Source organism: Oreochromis niloticus, linkage group LG3 (genome assembly GCF_001858045.2).
Source record: "Oreochromis niloticus isolate F11D_XX linkage group LG3, O_niloticus_UMD_NMBU, whole genome shotgun sequence".
NCBI classification, from domain to species: Eukaryota; Metazoa; Chordata; class Actinopteri; order Cichliformes; family Cichlidae; genus Oreochromis; species Oreochromis niloticus.
In genome coordinates, this window is record NC_031967.2 from 64,811,677 (window position 1) to 64,831,958 (window position 20,282).

Sequence of the window (20,282 nt, forward strand, 5' to 3'; positions counted from 1 at the left end):
AGCAAAGTGTGTTTGCAGGAGAGGAGTCGAGCAGAGAGAGCTACTTTTTCATGAAACGGGAGTAAAGTAGTGAACTTACAGGAACATATACCACTACAGACGTTGGGATCGATATCTGCATCGATCTGCACACCCTTGTCTCCTGGATCGTAGCTGAGATCAGCGTGAACCACGTGGGTCTCTGCTCCCTGATCTGTTTCCTGTGTTTGGAAAAACTTCCAGCTTCATCACGGAGTTTCTCTCGGTTTGTGGGTTCATCTAAAGGTAAGCATCGAGCTAACTTTAATGCAGGTTCAGTTTATGTTGAGTTTAGCTCTGTTGAGAATAATAGATTGCTTGGTATACATTGGAGTTAGACAGACTGTAGAGTTTGTGATTGCTTGCAACATCATAATATGGCGGTTGCTAGGGGGAAAGAATACATAAAGAAAAATAGTCTTGGAATATGAACAAAGGGTGCAGGGCAGGAGAAAAACCAACCCCCACCCCCAGGACATGAAGCCACAGGTACAAGCGTGGGGGAGCGCAACCCCACGTGAGAGTAGTGGAAGCTTACTGAGAAGGGGCCCAAGGGCTTTGGAGCGTGATGTCACGGGGGTGGGCGTGGAAAGGATTTTGGCCTGATGCGCCATTTTCCGGGGCAAAGCTCAAGCGACAGAGGGTCGAAAGCACATGGATAACATCAGCTATGGTTTGTTCTTGCTGTGTGGTCGGCTGCAAGGTTCGATCGCCCGGCAAGAGAATAAGCTTGAAAATGGTTTAGCTTTTCATTCTTTCCCAACCTGGAAGCAACACGAGGCAGCTCGTGTAATGGATGTTACTGCGTCTAGCCTGGATAGCAGCTGTGAGACGAACTGATATCCAGTTCTCTTCCATCTCCAAATATCTGTTGGTGCTACAGACATTTTCATTCCAGTAAGTTCTAAATATGTTCACATCACTCTTTATAGCCTTTTAGTTTTATTTTCGATGCGCTCTGTGGTCATAGCAAATTAGAACAAACATCCTACTGAGGGATTTTACAGAACTACCTTCTATTCATAGAGTTGCTAATTATTTGGCATTATTGCAGCAAACCAGCCTATGAAATGGATAAAACACATTGTGACTGGGTTCCAGCGCTACACAAGGGACCTGCACAAGGGACCATGCCAATCAGATTACTTCTTCTATGTGAGGGTGAACAGTGTGGTAGTAAAACCAGGGGAAAATGAAACTTGCTCCTGTTAAATATTCTAAAGTCTTTGCTGTATAAATAGCCGTAATTTTTCAAGAGATACAGTAAATTAAGTAGTGTTAGTAGTGGGTGATATCATGTAAACGCTGTCATGATTTTGTGTAAACATTTATAGTTCACAAATGGCAAAATGTCATGGATTCTACATTGTAACTGATGTGATGTTCTACAAAGTGGTTTTAATTCTTTTTTTTAAAAAAGGCAAAAATTAGTTCGTTTCTTTATTCAACTTTTGAACAGTGGTACTCAGTCAGGACATATTCAGTAAATGCAAATTATTTACATGGCAGTGCACTACAGCCATAAATCTTGACCCCTAGATAAAACATTATGGGTCATTCCCACAACCCACAGCTTTACTGTGTTCCAGCAAAGTATCCAATAGAGATTGACACAGGGCTGTGCGATATGACCAAAATCTCATATCCCGATATTAAGACATCTATCGTCCGATAACGATATAAATCACAAAAATGTAACATTTTCTGTAAATTCTGTGAATGTCGGGCAGCTCGACTTGCGTGAAGTGTTTCCAGCTGGGCGTCGCGTACCTGGAGTCGAGTGTTTTAACTGATGCATGAAACGATACATTTTTAGACATAGGTTGTAACAGCCGCCGTTTTCTTTGTGAGTATTTATTACACAGCGTGCTGCGGGGAAAAGCCTGTTCTAACGTTTGAGTCTAAGGTTTATTTTTTAGCACCTGACGGCTCTTTTTTGCTTCTCATCCGTAAATACTCTGCATCTTTCACATGATTCAGTTTATTTTGAAAAGTCTCAACAGGATCTTGAGCTTTATTGTGAAAGGTTTATGTGGAAAATAAACAAGCAGACATGAGGTGGTTTTACTGTCGTTGTTGCTAACGACAACGCATAAAAACAAGCGCTTGTCCGTCTGTAGTGTGGTTATATTAAATATAAGAGAAAGAGAGAACTTTAGGAAATTAATATAGCCACTACAGTGACCATCAAAATAATGAAAAAATATTGCCGTAAACAGTTTATTTTGTGACACCACGAAACAAACGATAGCGTAAAATGAAACGATAGACGTTTTTCTATCGTCATCCGATATATATCGTTATATCGAACAGCCCTAGATTGACAGACCCTATGACTTTCGCGCATTGCATGCCGATAACTCGTGGCAAAACAATCCAAGTACCGCATCAAATGCAAGCATTTGCAGCACCGCAAAACGTTCATTCTCTGGTTCCAATACCTTCTTGGTTTTTCTTTGCCTCCCAAAAAAGGAATGTACAAAACTAAGGAGAACAATGCCAGACTGTACAAAGACAGACTTGATGAAAAGTCAAAGAAAAGACACGAGGAAAAAAATCAAAGGAGTGAAAGGGTTAGACCCTTACGAGCACACAGAGTGGACAAAAGACGTTAGCGTACTGCCCAACTTTCACCACGCTCATATTTATAATTATACGGTTCTTGGAGTGAGTGCATACACTCATGAAGTTTAGTAACTTCACGTCACTGCAACAAGCCCAGGTACAGTTTACCGACGGATGGGTACAGGACCTTGAAATGCACCGTGTAGAACGAAAGACCATCGTACGAACAAATGTAAGTTTACCAGTCTCACAAATCGTCTTCATAAATACACATTCGTTAACCATTTATTAATAGGACCTTTAAGCTCATTGGTAATTAATTAGTAGTGGAAATAATTTCTGGTACGCATTACAGAAATGTAGCAGTGACAATAATATTGTATGCTGTAATCGCACTGGGCAATTAGTGATACAAAACTGTTTTATCCTGTGAATAAATGTATATGTTTTTGTCAATGTACCATGGTAATAACAGAAGCGAAACGCAATATTCTGTCAGGACAATTCACTATTTATGCACAATAAACAAAGGAGCATAGCGTGACAATTTCTGTTCAGCGCCAGACTTGCTTGTAACCTATATCACCAATTATGTTATGAAAAATGATGTATTAACTACTACAAAACACTGACCTTTGTGGGAATGCTCGGAGCAGATTAACATGTGAGCTGGAGTGTTCTGGGACGTTATATTTGGTCTTTGAATGGCTGCAATCCAGGCCATCCATCGGATCTTTGTTACTTTTGAAACATGGCTTGGACAATTTCTCTTCAACGACGTAATCCGATCTCTATAGGGCTTTGGAGTTGACGTCATGCCGCAATGTATTGCGGGAGCGCGGCGCCATTTTCCGGGTCCACAAATCAAAACAAAACACACTGTGTTGGAACGACGATGACAAGAAACATGCTTAAAAGCAGCTCAAAAGAAAACGGATGGTAAATAGACCGATTGCGTCCAGACACATCGCAAATGTGGACCCATATGAAATACGGCAGTGGAGTAAAGACCCAGACGACTTACCGCCACTGTCCTACCCTGATATCTTCACGTATCTTGTTAACCCTAACCCTCACGTTCGGATTTCGGAGTGCCCTATGTGTAACGTTGGTAACCAGTCTGGATTTGTCTGATTCATTTCATAGGCAGGCTTCCCTACAGTTGTGCGAAAGAGTTAGCAAATCGTTACATAGCACGCATGTCTGCACAGTCACTCAATTCTATGTTTGTTCACAATTTCTATAACCTCCAAGAGCCCCAACGATAATATTATTAAGCTATAAAGAGTGATATGAACATACAGAACTTACCGGAGTGAAAATGTCTGGAGCACACCAACGGATATCTGGAGATGGAAGCGAAATGGATATCAAGCCATCTCATGGCTGCTATCCAAGCTAGACGCCTTCTTTTGTAAGGTCCGCCATATAAGCTCCCTCATGATGCTTCCAGGTTGGGAAAGAATAAAAAAGACAAACCATTTTTAAGCTTATTCCAGTGCAGGTCGTGCGATCGAACATTGCAGCTGACGACACAGCAAGTATGAACCATGGCTGTTGTGTGTGCCTTCGCTCCTTTTTCGCTTGCGCTTTGTTTGGACCCGGAAAATGGCGCATCAGGCCGAAATCCTTTCCACACCCACCCCCGTGACATCACGCTCCAAAGCCCTATAGCGGTGACAACTCCTCCACAGTAGCAGGTAGGATTTTTCTTTTTTGAAGACGGCTACTTTTACCTTTCAATACGGATGGTTTGTTTATTTATTTATTTATAAGGAACCCCATTAAATGGTAAATGGCCTGTATTTATATAGCGCCTTTACTAGTCCCTAAGGACCCCAAAGCGCTTTACATATCCAGTCATTCACCCATTCACACACACTGGTGATGGCAAGCTACATTGTAGCCACAGCCACCCTGGGGCGTACTGACAGAGGCGCCCCATTAGCTTCCACAATAGTGGTTACTAGTCTTCCTGGGGCCCAAACCATCAAATACTATCGAATAAAATGTTACACAATGAAGTGGATGCAAAATATCCACATAATTTGGCTTTTACATCCACAATAAGGTTTTACAATTCTGAAAATATAAGCATGTAAGTATAAAAAAAAATATACAGGGCTCTAGAGTGCGACCAAATTTTTCAGTGGTGCGACTAAAAAAAATATTTGGTCGCACCGGTGCGACCAACTGTTCGGGTAAAAAAAAAAAAAAAAAAAAAAAAAAAAATCTCTGCAACTCTCCGTGTGGTCAACAACAGACACATTATACCCCTATCTTGGACTAATCCAATCAGAGATAGTCAGGGGCGGGACCTCTCTGATTGGCCGTGGTCCAGTTGAAAGTGCAGGTGGAAGAGAGAGGTGAGTAGCTTGAATAAGGCGATATCGATTCATTAACGGATTCCACACAAAGACGTAAACACAGAGTGGACCCGACGCATCAGAATCAGCTTTGTCTTTCTCGGCTTTCTCACCCGACGGCCCGAACACGGACACGCTGTCGGAGCTCACCGAGCCCACCGTCCGCGCTGTGTTTACGTCTTTTTGCGCTGATTCTGAGCTGCAGGTTTTGTCTCTTTCCAACCAAAATTCACCGAGCCAGCAGCAAAAGAAGCAGCAAACTGCGCTTCACATGTGATCAATGTCGTCATGAATTCCCTCTGACTTTTGCTGTTTTGCTTCCACCACGATAAAAATCACATGCACAGCTCTCTCTCTCTCTCTCTCGCTCTCTCTCTCTCTCTCTCTCAGTTTCCCGTCTTAAATCTCTGTTTTCTGCATTATTCATTCGCTTATTACCCACCAGTCTACCGTTGTTTACAGCGCTGTCGGCCGCTGTCTTTTTCTTTTCTTTTTTTTTTTCACTTAAATGACCTCTGATAAGAAAGCCTAGTTTCTGCTGTTCAATACTGAAGAAATGTAAACTTTTTAAAATTGTGCAAAATTACAGAATATTGCAGAATAATTTAAGATTATCTGCTATAAAAGGTCAGGTCAGAAAAATCTCCTTCATGTTTTTCTGTGTTTTATTCTCAGTTACTTTGACACAAAGGCATCTGCTGTGATGTTCACAATTCTGATGAAGTCTCACATGTATCAGTACTGATAAATAGAGCTGGCCGATATAAGATTTTTTCATATCACGATGTTTTTTTCATTTCAGGCGATAACGATATATATCACGATATAAGCCAAATAACTATATTTGTAAGATTTAAATGTGCCGTTGCTCACAAGTAAAATGTGAAATAATCAGCAGCTTGTTTTAATTTAAATATTTATTTTCCATAATAAGTTCAACAGGGTAGATGTACTTAACATGAGACTTTTTCAGATAAATAAAGGTAAATATTGCAAACTACACAAAAGGCAGCCGCTAAAGCGTTTAAGTTTCAAAATAGAACAAACAAAACAGACCACTAAATTGTCAATTCCACTTAGAAACAAAATATTAATTCTAAAAATAAATCTTAGTTTGTTTTACAGAAGAACAGACAAAATTAACTAACTTTTGTCAATATCAAATAAACTGAGAACTAAAAAGAAATTTTCAATCTCTCCTTGCTGTATAGCTTTCTGAACTTCCTGAATCCTATATCATCCGCAACTGAAAATAGTTGTGGATGATTACTATACCTTTCTAATGTCACGTTGTTGTCCCTGGCTCTCTTTCTCTCTCTCTCTCCCGCCCGCTCCGTTTCTGTGCTATTGCGAGTGTAACTACCGCCCCTCCCCCCTCTTCCCAGTGCAAAGCACAAGGCTCGCGTGCGGAGTGAAGCGGAAAAAAGTGCGAGAGAGAGGGTGAGAGAAAGAAAGGAAAAAAAAAACACTGCTCGCGATAAGGAGCCGGCTCGCATTGTTCACGTCAAAAATCCGGTTTGCGACCGACACATCACTACGAAATACCTTCGCACTAAGGAACTTCTATGGCCCTTCCATTCGACAATCTCTCCGGCATTGGAACCATCATTTGTTTTCTCTTCGGTAACCTGGTCACCCACGCTCTCGGTTGATTTTTCTCTAGTCGGCACACTCATTTCCTCTATTATATACAGGGCTCTAGACACGGCGGCTGGCTGCTTCCCAAACAACTACACATGTGCGGCTTGGCACTTGTGCTGTACGTAACAAGTCACGTGACGTGACGCTGCGGCTGTGATTGGTTCGGCTCTGCGCTAATTAATTTGGATTGGCTGTTCTTCTTTTCTTTTTCCTTTTTAAGAGAGCAAGAGAGAGATGAGGTCTATCGCAATAGTTTAATTTTTCTATCGAGAAAAAGTTATTTCGCAATAAATATTGTTATCGTTCTATCGCCCAGCTCTACTGATAAATGATCAGAATTATAATATTTCTGACTGTCTGAGGCAGAGGCAGAATCGAATCAGGACTTTGAGAACTGGAATCGAATGGATTATAGAAATCAGTGATGATACCCAGCCCTAGTGAGCAGCCTAGGCCCGACAGAAGTGGATGTAGCTGTGGGTAATAAGAAAAGATGAAAAGAACTATTGATAACTTTGTTGTTAAGTTAAGGCCTGATCCATCTGAAATTCATAGCCAGTGCTCTGACACGGTGCCATCAATCTTTGAATGCTGAAAAAGCAGCAATGTATCCAGAAAACACATTACAGGGAGTGCAGAATTATTAGGCAAGTTGTATTTTTGAGGAATAATTTTATTATTGAACAACAACCATGTTCTCAATGAAGCCAAAAAAACTCATTAACCCTCTGGGGTCGCCGGACGCGCCAGCGCGTCAAAATCACATGACCAATTTAAGACGACACAGCTACAAGATGCAGCGAGTCAGAGTCTCCATTTCAACTTGGGTCGAAAGTGCGGACTTCAAACTATATACCAGTTTTTGAATTGTGTCGATAGGCCACGTAAAACCAGAGTTATGATAAGAAATACACGCGATGTTTTTTTCTGAACAAAACAGCGGTGTTTACAGCGGGAAGAATGGTAAAAACGGCGTTTTCTACAGACAGCGCTAGCAAACACACTCCGCTTCCGAGTGAAAAAAGAAAAAGAAAAAACACCCCTTCCCTATTGGTGTTAGAGTTTATCATGTTAGCCAATCAAAAAATTGATATGGCAACATGTGACATTTGGTTGCTTAGGGAGAAGGGGAAGTTTTTAGGAGTGACACCCACCATGGAAAGCGGGCGAGCGAAAGAAAGAGAGAGAGCGAGTTTTCATATGTGAGACATTAGTGATGTTTAGCGTGTTTGGAGGCTGTAGTTAGTGTGTTGTGTAGTTATTGTCTTGTATTGTGTGTCAGTTATACTGCTGAATTTCATATTTGCTCTAAAAAAAAGCCATCAAAGGCAGATTCCAGTGTAAACGCTGTTCCCACATGGAAAACTGGACTGATGCACCTCCTGCAGTCAGACCTGCAGGGTTTAGGCCTGTGGTGTTCTCCTCTGTCTTATACTGAACACAAACTACATTTTTTGGACTGGCACAAATAATTTGTGTGCCTTCTTATTTGATGCAGCACACCTGATTGTTCTGTAAATAGTTTTAAATGGTTATATAAAAAACGCCTGAGGCCTTGGCTGCATTTTTAGGTAAATAGTACCATATAACTTTGTTGTTTGCAAAACTTGTGCATAATTTTTAGAAATGTACAATTTCTATTTGCATTTCAAGTCATGAAAATCATTCGTTAAGCATGTTTGTGGGTTTTACAGTAAAAAATATAACTTTTTTCTACTCGGATTTTGAATTTTTTGTCTGAATTTAGATCAACTGTGCTAATATAGTATACCAAAATGAAAAAATAACTCAAATTTCAGATATTTGAGGTTGTGCTGAAAATAATGATACCAAACAAGGCAAGAAAAACATATTTTAAAGGTGAAATATAGAGGTAAAATCAAAAGTAGTCAAAAACGGCCAATTATACCCTGGACCCCAGAGGGTTAAGGCAAGGCAAGGCAAGGCAAGTTTATTTATATAGCACAATTCAACAACAAGGTGATTCAAAGTGCTTTACAGAGACATTAAAAACAAAAACAAATAAAAAGCATGATTTAAATTTGATTAAGACAAGCAAGCAAGCAAACAAACAAAACAGTATATAAAATCAAATATCAAAACAGTAGATAAAATCAGAACAGTAGATAAAATCAGAACAGTAGAAAAGGAGGTTTTGAAATTTAAACTTAAGTGTGGATTTGGTGCTTTATTCAAATGCAGCTGAGAATAGGTGAGTCTTCAACCTGGATTTAAATAAACTGAGTGTTTCAGCTGATCTGAGGCTTTCTGGGAGTTTGGTCCAGATATAAGGAGCATAAAAGCTGAATGCAGCTTCTCCGTGTCTGGTTCTGACTCTGGGGACTGATAACAGACCGGATCCAGATGACCTGAGGGATCTGGAAGGTTCATACTGGGTCAGGAGGTCACTGATGTATTTCGGTCCTAAACCATTTAGAGCTTTATAGACCAGCATCAGAACTTTAAAGTCTATCCTCTGACGGACAGGCAGTCAGTGTAAAGACCTCAGAGCTGGACTGATGTGGTCCACTTTTTTGGTCTTAGTGAGGACTCTAGCAGCAGAGTTCTGAATGAGCTGTAGTTGTCTGACTGATTTTTTAGGTAGACCTGTAAAGATGCTGTTACAGTAATCAAGCCTACTAAAGATGAATGCATGGACTAGTTTTTCCAGGTCCTGTTGAGACATCAGATCTTTTATCCTTGAAATATTCTTGAGGTGATAGTAAGCTGATTTTGTTATTGTCTTAATGTGTTTTTCTAAGTTTAGGTCTGCATCCATCACTACACCCAAATTTCTCGCCTGGTTTGTGGTTTTTAGGTGTATAGATTGAAGTTCTCTGGTGACCTGTAATCGTTTTTCTTTTGCACCAAAGACTATTAACTCAGTTTTATTTTTGTTTAGCTGGAGAAAATTGTGGCACAACCAGTCATTAATTTCCTCAATGCATTTACCAAGAGCCTGTACAGGGCCTCGGTCTCCTGGTGACATTGTGATATATATTTGTGTGTCATCTGCGTAGCTATGATAGTTTATTTTGTTGTTCTTTATAATCTGTGCCAGTGGGAGCATGTAAATGTTAAACAGAAGGGGTCCCAAGATGGAACCTTGGGGAACTCCACATGTGATACTTGTCTGCTCAGATGTGAAGTTACCTATTGATACAAGGTATTTCCTGTTTTCTAAGTATGTTTTGAACCAGTTTAGTACAGTTCCTGAAAGACCTGCCCAGTTCTCCAGTCGTTTGAGTAATATGTTGTGGTCAACTGTATCAAATGCTGCACTGAGATCCAGTAAAACTAAGACTGACATTCTTCCACTGTCTGTGTTCAGACATATGTCATTAAACACTTTGGTCAGAGCGGTTTCAGTGCTGTGGTTCTGTCTAAAACCTGACTGGAAGGCATCATAGCAGTTATTCTGTTTTAGGAAGTAATTGAGCTGTTGAGAAACTACTTTTTCAATAATCTTACTTAAAAATGGGAGATTTGAGATCGGCCTGTAGTTATTCATTTGTGTCTTGTCAAGATTGTCCTTTTTCAGTATAGGTTTAATTACAGCAGTTTTTAGTGATTCTGGAAACACACCTGATATTAAAGAAAAGTTGACGATCTGTAACAGGTCTGACTCCAAAGTCTTTGAGACCTTTTTGAAAAAACTTGTTGGCAGGACATCTAAACAGCAAGAGGAGTTCAGTTGACCTAAGATGTCCTCCAGGTCTTTGCTGTTAATAGGGTGAAACTGTTTGATGGTGTTTAAACGGTTTTTCGGTGGACACAGTACATTTCCTGGATCAGCTGTTGAATGTATTAATTGCTTGTCTAATCTTTTGGATTTTTTCTGTGAAGAATTTGGCAAAGTCATTGCAGGCCATGGTCGAATGAAGTTCAGCTGCCACTGACACAGGAGGGTTTGTTGGCCTGTCAACTGTAGAAAATAAGACCCGAGCGTTATGACTGTTTTTGGTGATGATGTCAGAGAAGTAGGACTTCCTTGCACTCCTCAGTTGTAAGTTATAATTGTGAAGTTTCTCTTTATAGATGTCATAATGAACCTGGAGGTTTGTTTTTCTCCATCTGCGCTCAGCTTTCCTACACTCTCTTTTTTCATTTTTCACCAGTGTGGAGTTTCTCCATGGAGACTTTTTCCTTCCAGAGATGACCTTCACCTTAATGGGAGCAATAGTGTCCATTACATTTAACATTTTAGCATTGAAGCTATTGACGAGCTCATTGACTGAACCTCTGGACAGGTCAGGTGTTAATGGGAAGACCTGGTTAAAGATTTCACTACTGTGTTCAGTTATACACCGTTTTGTGATCACTGCTGTTGATATATTTGTGTGGGCTGAGATTTTACTTTCAAAGAAAACACAGTAATGATCAGACAGGCCCACATCAGACACAGTAACGTTTGAAATGCTCAGGCCCTTGGAGATCAGTAGGTCAAGAGTGTGTCCTCTATTATGTGTGGCCTCTGTTACATGCTGAGTCAGCCTAAAGTTGCCCAGAGTGTTACTCAGGTCTTTAGTCCCTTTGTCCTGAGGGTTGTCCACATGGATGTTAAAATCCCCAACAATAATTACACAGTCGAAATCAACACAGATCACGGACAGCAGTTCACTGAGGTCATTAAAAAAGTCTGTGCAGTATTTGGGAGGCCTGTAAACATTAAGAAACATAACTTTGGATGGGGCCTTCAGCTGTAAAGCCACATATTCAAAAGACTGAAAACTTCCAGGAGATAACTGCTTACATTGAAATGATTCATTAAACAAGACAGCAACCCCTCCTCCTCTCCTGCTCACCCTGGCCTCACTGATAAAACTGTAGTTAGGAGGGGTCGACTCGATGAGAACAGCTCCACTGTTACTTTGGTCCAACCAAGTTTCAGTTAAAGACATAAAATCAAGGCTGTGCTCGGTGATTAAATCATTAATTAAGAATGTTTTCCCAGCTAAAGATCTAACGTTTAATAAAGCCAACTTAAGTGTTTTAGAGGTATTATTTGCCCCCTCGTGTTTGGGAGCAGTCTGTGGCACACACGGTATGTTTACTATATTTAAAGATCTTTTAGAGTGCAGCTCTCTGTGTTTTGACCAGGCCACATGTCTCCTTCTGTCACCTAAAAGTACAGAAATTTTAAAACCTTCTAATAAACAGGGTCCCAGCTTCTCCTGGGAAAAGTCACCACTGCCATAATCCTCGCAGCCCGGACCCTCCACACATCACACATCAGACTGCGGAGACAGGGCATGAAGGTGGTAAGGAGGAACTAAGGGGGGCGAGGCTGGGCAATGTAACTTCGATTGCTCTGTTGAGGGCGGGGCCCAATGGCGAACCTTTGGCTGCTCTGGTGGGGGGTTTATGGGGGACAAAAAGGGATTGGGCCGGGGGGTAGATCTGAGCCCAGCATTGACCCGCTCCATCATCTCCTCAGTGAATTTCAGGTGTGGGGAGGAGGGAGAAAGGGAGGGGGAGGAGGGTGATGGCCTGTCAGGGGTTTGGGGGACTGGGGAAGGTCGTAGTCCCTGGTCCTGGTCGTTGGTGTTGTTGAGAGAGTTGGAGGCGAGTAGGGACCCCTCTTCTTGCCTCAGATGTCTCTCCTTTCTGAGGCTCTTCCCGGGTGGGGGCAGATGGAGCTCCTCCTCAAGGTTTCTGCTGGGCTTTGTCTGTTCTCGGAGTACTGTTTGTTCCTCTTTATGAGATAACTCCTCGTTTATCTCAGCCTTGGCACCAAGCACAGATGGATGACGTATGGAATAAAACAAGTTGGCGGTGAACAGTTTCACCCCAGACTTGTTAAAATTAAATCCATTTGCTTTAAACAGATGCCTGCGTTCCCAAAAAATATTAAAGTTGTTGATAAAATGCACTGAGTGGTCAGTACATGCTGATACGAGCCATTTATTCAGTGCAAACAACCTGCTGAATCTCTTGTCTCCTCCTCTGACGGGCGGTATAGGTCCACTGATGAATACAGCTGCATTCAGAGAGTTCACAGTGTTTAATAATCCAGTAAAGTCCCGTTTCAGAACCTCCGACTGTTGTTTGGACACATCGTTTGACCCTGTATGCAGAACAATGTTTGTCACGGTTGGATATTCATCTGCAATTTGAAGAATTCTCTCCTTTAGGTTGTTGACCATATCCTTAGGAAAGCAGAGGACTTTGGTGTCCTTACCGCACATCCTTTGTACATCCTTTACGGCAGAGTCACCTACAATCAGAGTTTCAGGCCTAGCCTTTAGCTTTCCCTGTGGCCTTTTACTTTTCAACAGATTTTCAGACCTTACTTCGCTACTTTTAGATGGATGGTTGTCCGATATAGATCCAGGGTCCTTTGATAGTGGAGCAAATCTGTTCTGCAGTTTCACATTCAGTTGTTTTGGAGGTTTGTTGTTAACCTTCCTATTCACGGTTGTCCAGTCCTGTTTCCTCCCGTATACAGGGGTAGAAGAGCTTCTCTGTCTCGTAGGAAGTGAAGGCCAGTCGGTTTCAGAGATTTCAGCTCGCTGTGCTCTGCCTGTGATACGTCCTCCCCCTTCCAGGAGACATGATTTATGTCTTGGTTTTGCACCAAGACAGTCCAAAGGGGGATTATCGCTTGAGGATTTATAATAATGCACAGAGTCTACTTTCTTGGTCATGTTATCTGTGCTCCTTAGCTGTGTATTAGCTTGCTCGTCGCCATTGTTTTGAATCAAAGGCAGGGTTGTTTCATTTCCGCACAGTCCATTTACCTCCACGTTTACTTCTAAGCGATGAATTTTTGTCTCCAGTACTGCAATCTTCTGCAGGAGGCTGTGGTAGTCATCTGTGGAGAGGGAAGGCATCTTGTTGCTAGTTAGCCTAGCGGTTAGCACCTTTCAAGGCTATTGAGGCTGTTCGGTGCCCAGACGCTGTAATCAGGCTTCAGCTGTGTCTAGGCCACAGACACACGGAGCGCTGAGGATAAGGTAACTGTAAAAATGTTGCTGTTTCTGTTAAGAACACTTTAGTCCTAATGATCTATAAGTGTCCAGAAGCTCTCGCAGGTAAGCTCATACAGAAAAAAGGGAAAAAATCAGCATAAAAATCAATAAAAATCAATAAAAGAAGCAAAGCATTTAAAGAGCAAAGAGAGGAAGCGTCCACACTCACAAAAGGGGGAGGAGTTAATATCAAAGCTGAATGTTTTTGGAAGTAGTTTTTAGTTTGTTTTTAGTTTTAGCTATTTTAGGGGGATATCTGTGTGTGCAGGCGACTATTACTGTGCATAATTATTAGGCAACTTAACAAAAAACAAATATATACCCATTTCAATTATTTATTTTTACCAGTGAAACCAATATAACATCTCCACATTCACAAATATACATTTCTGACATTCAAAAACAAAACAAAAACAAATCAGCGACCAATATAGCCACCTTTCTTTGCAAGGACGCTCAAAAGCCTGCCATCCATGGATTCTGTCAGTGTTTTGATCTGTTCACCATCAACATTGCGTGCAGCAGCAACCACAGCCTCCCAGACACTGTTCAGAGAGGTGTACTGTTTTCCCTCCTTGTAAATCTCACATTTGATGATGGACCACAGGTTCTCAATGGGGTTCAGATCAGGTGAACAAGGAGGCCATGTCATTAGTTTTGCTTCTTTTATACCCTTTCTTGCCAGCCACGCTGTGGAGTACTTGGACGCGTGTGATGGAGCATTGTCCTGCATGAAAATCATGTTTTTCTTGAAGGATGCAGACTTCTTCCTGTACCACTGCTTGAAGAAGGTGTCTTCCAGAAACTGGCAGTAGGACTGGGAGTTGAGCTTGACTCCATCCTCAACCCGAAAAGGCCCCACAAGCTCATCTTTGATGATACCAGCCCAAACCAGTACTCCACCTCCACCTTGCTGGCGTCTGAGTGGGACTGGAGCTCTCTGCCCTTTACCAATCCAGCCACGGGCCCATCCATCTGGCCCATCAAGACTCACTCTCATTTCATCAGTCCATAAAACCTTAGAAAAATCAGTCTTGAGATATTTCTTGGCCCAGTCTTGACGTTTCAGCTTGTGTGTCTTGTTCAGTGGTGGTCGTCTTTCAGCCTTTCTTACCTTGGCCATGTCTCTGAGTATTGCACACCCTTGTGCTTTTGGGCACTCCAGTGATGTTGCAGCTCTGAAATATGGCCAAACTGGTGGCAAGTGGCATCTTGGCAACTGCACACTTGACTTTTCTCAGTTCATGGGCAGTTATTTTGCGCCTTGGTTTTTCCACACGCTTCTTGCGACCCTGTTGACTATTTTGAATGAAACGCTTGATTGTTCGATGATCACGCTTCAGAAGCTTTGCAATTTTAAGACTGCTGCATCCCTCTGCAAGATATCTCACTATTTTTGACTTTTCTGAGCCTGTCAAGTCCTTCTTTTGACCCATTGTGCCAAAGGAAAGGAAGTTGCCTAATAATTATGCACACCTGATATAGGGTGTTGATGTCATTAGACCACACCCCTTCTCATTACAGAGATGCACATCACCTAATATGCTTAATTGGTAGTAGGCTTTCGAGCCTATACAGCTTGGAGTAAGACAACATGCATGAAGAGGATGATGTGGACAAAATACTCATTTGCCTAATAATTCTGCACTCCCTGTATATGCTGCAATAAATGCACTGCCCAAGTGTCCCCTCTCCCCACTGTTCTTTCAGCAGCAGGCAGCAGCAAACTGGTCGTCAGAGGAGGCCGAGATGATGATTAAGTTTAACATTTTCTACAATATTGACAAAGCACTTTAAGCACAAGATTATTAGTTAATAATTTAGAAATGAATATTGTCTGTATGGACTGCAACTTCCCCCCCAAAAAGGCACACATGTAAAACTGCGGTTTAAGCAATGCGGTTGAAAAATTTGAGTGTGCCTAACTTTTGTGCCGGTGCACCTAATTTTTTAAAGTTAGGCGTACCGGTGCGCCCATGGCAAAAAGTTAGTCTAGAGCCCTGATATATAAAAAACACTCAAACAAAATACACAATTTCCATTACAAGTGACATTACCCTCTTACAATATTTACAAATAAATTAAAAACTGCCTAAATAGGGTTTTAGGTGATTTTTAAAAGTATGAACAGAAGCCAATTCTCTAATTGCATAAGGCAACTTATTCCACTGAAAAGATGCTCTAAATATAACAGAGTTTTTCATAAAGTTACTTTTAACTCGAGGAGTTACAAAATTGAATCGTGTAGCATGATTATGTATTTCATCTGGATACTGCAACTGAGCATAAAAAAAGTGTGGTGTGTTTACCAGTATTGCTTTCTTTAAAAATACAAGTAAGCCATAGTATAATTTAGCTTGTAAAGAAAGCCAAGAAAGTTTATCGTGCATTTTATTAACACTAATCTGGCCGCCCTGTTTTGGACTAACTGAAGTCTGTTCAGATCTGTCTTATTAGCTGCCGACCAAATGATTGAGCAGTACTCTAGATGAGATAATACTAGTGCATTAATGACATCTTTCATAATTGAAGAAGTAATATAAAAGGAGCATTTCCTAGCTATAGCTATACCCTGTCCCATTTTCTTAATAACAGAGTTGATGTGCTGAGACCATGAAAGGTGGTGGTTTATGGTAACACCAAGTAATTTAATCTGGGTGACCTGTTCCAATACTGATCCAGCTATGGAAAGATTTATTTGTGGGCTGTTGACTAAGCGTACTCTACTTCCTATTAACATGGATTTGGATTTAGACACGTTTAAAATCATGTTGTTTTTACTTATCCAGTCAAACACGTTCAGCAAATCTAGTTGTAATATACTTGTCAATTCAGAGTAGCTACTGGCTGAATAAAACATGGTGGAATCATCAGCATACATTACAAGATGAGATTTATCCAGGACGTACGGCAAATCATTTGTGAAGACTGAATAGAGAAGTGGACCGAGGCAGCTGCCTTGGGGTAGACCACAGTTCATTTCACAGCCCTCCGAGAAATAACCATTATAATAAACCTTTTGCCTTCTTCCAGACAAATAACTTTCCATCCAGCATAAAGCAGCTGGTGAGAATCCATAACATTTTAGTTTATCTATCAAAAGATCATGATTTATCAAATCAAATGCAAAAATACAACTCCGGCCAAATTCCCATTATCTAGGTTTTTATACCAGTTATCTGTCATGTGAATGAGAGCTGAACTGGTGGAATAACCAGGTTTGTAAGCATGTTGAAACTGAGTGAGTAACTGATTTTCTGTTAGGTAATGTTGAATTTGTTCATAGACAATCCTCTCCATAATTTTACTTAGAACGGGGAGTAGACTAATAGGTCTGCTATTGACACCATTAAAAACGGCATTCTTGTTTTTAGGATTGGGAATTATTTTCGATTCTTTCCACTGCAATGGAAACAAGCTGCATGCCAAAGATCTATTAAATATGTGACATATAGGAAGGGACACAAACTTGGCTGCAACTTTGAGCAGTTTACTGTCTGTGTTATCCGAGGCGTACGATGTATCGTCAGGAAGTGATATCAATAAGCACTCTACCATCTCCGCATTCACTGCCTCAAACTTAAATTGGCATTGCTTATTATTCATGATAACATCCTGTATAAGATGACGTGATAAGGTGGGATCGCCTCTGCTCATATTAGATTTTAAATTTGTTATTTTATTGCTGTAGTAATTCACAAAATAATTGGCTATGTCCTTAGCTTTACTTATAAACGTACCACCCGTGTAGATGTGAGACACCACCGGAGCAAGATCTCTACCCATTATATTATTTAAAACTTTCCACACCTTCTTGCTGTCCTTATTGGCCTCCTTGAGCTTGAGTTGATAATATTCTCTCTTCTTGCACCTATTCAATTTAGTTACTTGATTTCTTAACTCGCAATATCTTGCCCACTCTTGTGGACTGACAGACTTATGTGCTTTTGCTATATCCCTTTCAGACATTGCAGCCTTAAGTTCATTATCTAGCCAAGGTGCATAGTTCTTTTTAGCAGTAAATCTTTTTAAGGGGGCATGTTTGTCAGCCAGGTAGCAAAAGTTTTCAATAAACATAGATAATGCCATATCAGGGTCATGCTCGAGGCAGATGTCAATCCAATGAATTTCTTTTACGTCATTAATATACTTATCTGCATTGAAATTTTTGTATGATCTATGAAAAATAATCTTTTGTGCAGTTTTCAGTGGTTTCATTTTCTTGGTCAAACCTACAAGATTATGGTCACTATAACCAACTGGAATAGAAACAATATTAGAGCAAAGCTCAGGAACATTTGTATATATGTGATCAATACATGATGATGACCTATGACCTCCTGCGCTGACCGTGACCCGGGTGGGAATGGTGATCATCTGAGACAGGCAACAAGCTGACGCTGATGAACTTATCTTTTTCCTTAAAGGACAAGAAGGAACTGACCAATTGATATTAAAGTCCCCTAATAAGAACATGTCTTTGTTTTCCTCAGTTACTCTTTCCAGCATTTCACAGATTTGTTCTACATACAAGATATTACTACTTGGGGGTCTATAGCAGCAACCTACTAATACAGGCCTGCCATAGAGCGGGTGCAACTGAACCCACACAATTTCCAGATCGTCAAGCGTTAAGTCCATACGTAGTTTGCTTGCCATACTATCATTAATGTATAGGGCTACGGCCCCTTCAAATCTGTTTCTGTCCTTCCTATACAACTTATAACCGTTTATTTCAAATTCATTATTCTTAAAAGCATCGTCTAAATGAGTCTCGGAAATAGCCAGCACAGTTATCGTATTTGTTGACAACAGTGACTGAATTTCCTGAATCTTATATTTAAGGCTACAAATATTGACATGAGCTACTGAAAAATTTTCGCCGGAGAATCCGGTAATAAGTACAGGGTCAGACATTTGCAGACCTATCGATCTCAACAGCTACAAATGACAACATTGCTGAAGTCTAAATATTAATTCCAGCGTTCTGTGACCTCGGTTTAACAATTAATTTGTCATATTTCAGGACGGCAATATCACCTCTGTCTCTGGCCGCTCTCAGCTGTGGTAACAGTTCTTTCCTCTTCTTCCTGATGGACACTGAAAAATCCTCGTTGATTTAAAGATTGGTACCTTTCAGTTTTTTGGCAGATGAGAGAATTAATTGTTTATCTTTAAATCTTTGTAGTCTGACCACAATCTGCCTGGCTCGTCCATTTTCCTTGTATGGACCGACTCTGTGAGCGTTCAATTTGAATGCTGTCACTATCCAGGCCCAGCTTGTTCTTCAGCATGTGTCGGACTTTCTTCTCTGATCCTTCCCACGTTTCTGCTTTTTCATCTATTAATCCATCCACCACAATGTTGTTCCTTCTCGATTGATTTTCTAATTAATCCATCTTGGTTGTTAATTCTCTGTGTTCCTCGCGTATGCTGCTGACCGCCGATTCAAACTCTTTTAGTTTGCTTTTAATGCACCTCTCTTCAGTTGGCAGCTCGGTGACAACCCCATCCGTGAATTGCAGGCTGGATTTAACATCCTGTACATCCCTTAGAATGCTGTCCAACCGTTTGTTAGTTCCATCCATGATTAATTGGACAAATGTCTTAAAGTTAACTTGCTGTTGGTGAATCAGATCTTTGTAAAACTCCCGTTGCTGTTCCAGCATAGCGTTCAGCGTGCTAACACTGACATTGCTGTCATCCTCTGCTGGTAGCGCCTTAACGGCCTATGGGGGACATATCGACCAGATCGGTTTGCCCACCCGTGAAGATCGCTTCGTGTAGTCACCGCCTGGCCGAGGAAGAGGGCTTTAGATCGTCAGCGTTAGAGATTACTGTTGTGCTTGACTGCGGTGTGGTGAGAACCACTGGTACGGCTTCGGTATTAGATCAATAATGGTCTGTTTATGTTTTGATCAAGAGCCTTTTTTGGGGCAGCTGAAGAGGAGAGGTCTATCTTATGGCCAACCTCTGGCTGTAACTTGGTCATACTACCCAGCAAAACCCAGTATGCAGGTTCATCTGTAACAGTCCTTGTGCCACGGATCCGCACTGTTGCTTCTACATTAGACAGAAGAGCAGCGACATGGCTGCAGGTCTCCACGACTCCGGCCATCCAAGTGCAGTGGGCAGCTTCAACCTTCCCTGTGATGCTCACAGTGACCTATGGCTGCAATGCTGGTTCATTCAGTCTTTGAGAGTGCAGCACCTGAAACGCACACAGACAAAGTTAATTTAAAGACAAAAACTAATGAGCCAACACAAATATGTTTTATCTACTTTATCATAAATGTAACAAAGTGTTTAGAACGTTAGCACATACATGTTATTTTTCATTTTTTTATGCACCCATCTATAGAACGCTGCATGTTCTATTCTAAATCTGCCTGTTCTCTCTCAGAAACCCACCTGCAAAAAATGAACCTAAAGTATGTAATGCAAGGATGTAATCACTTTTAAATGAAGTGACAATTATGAATCACTTAATATGATAAGGAGATTCTGCAGGTCATTAATCAATGTATAAAATTAAAATAAAATGTATTTTTAGTGACACAGGATACAAACATGGAAGCAAGATGTGTAATTAGAATTATTTATAATAAATATGAATAAATTATTGCAATTTCTTTAACCATAAAGAATAACTAACTCACTATGTTATCCCTCTAACAGCCTCCACATGTTCTCACTGTAATTTCACCCTCATGAATGAATT

At 40.9% G+C, this 20,282-nt stretch overlaps 2 protein-coding genes across 2 annotated transcripts in view; both read left to right on the forward strand.

The window, feature by feature from the left end:
• Window positions 1-20,282, forward strand: part of LOC102078817 (zinc finger protein 665) — a 1,047,781-nt gene that overhangs the window by 437,863 nt on the left and 589,636 nt on the right. The window lies entirely within an intron of this gene.
• LOC102079581 (zinc finger protein 99-like) overlaps window positions 4,072-20,282 on the forward strand; it is a 29,308-nt gene continuing 13,097 nt past the window's right edge. Inside the window, exon 1 of the mRNA XM_025906057.1 lies at window positions 4,072-4,283. The gene's annotated coding sequence lies outside the window, so the exon portion shown is untranslated. The remainder of the gene's footprint in view (window positions 4,284-20,282) is intronic.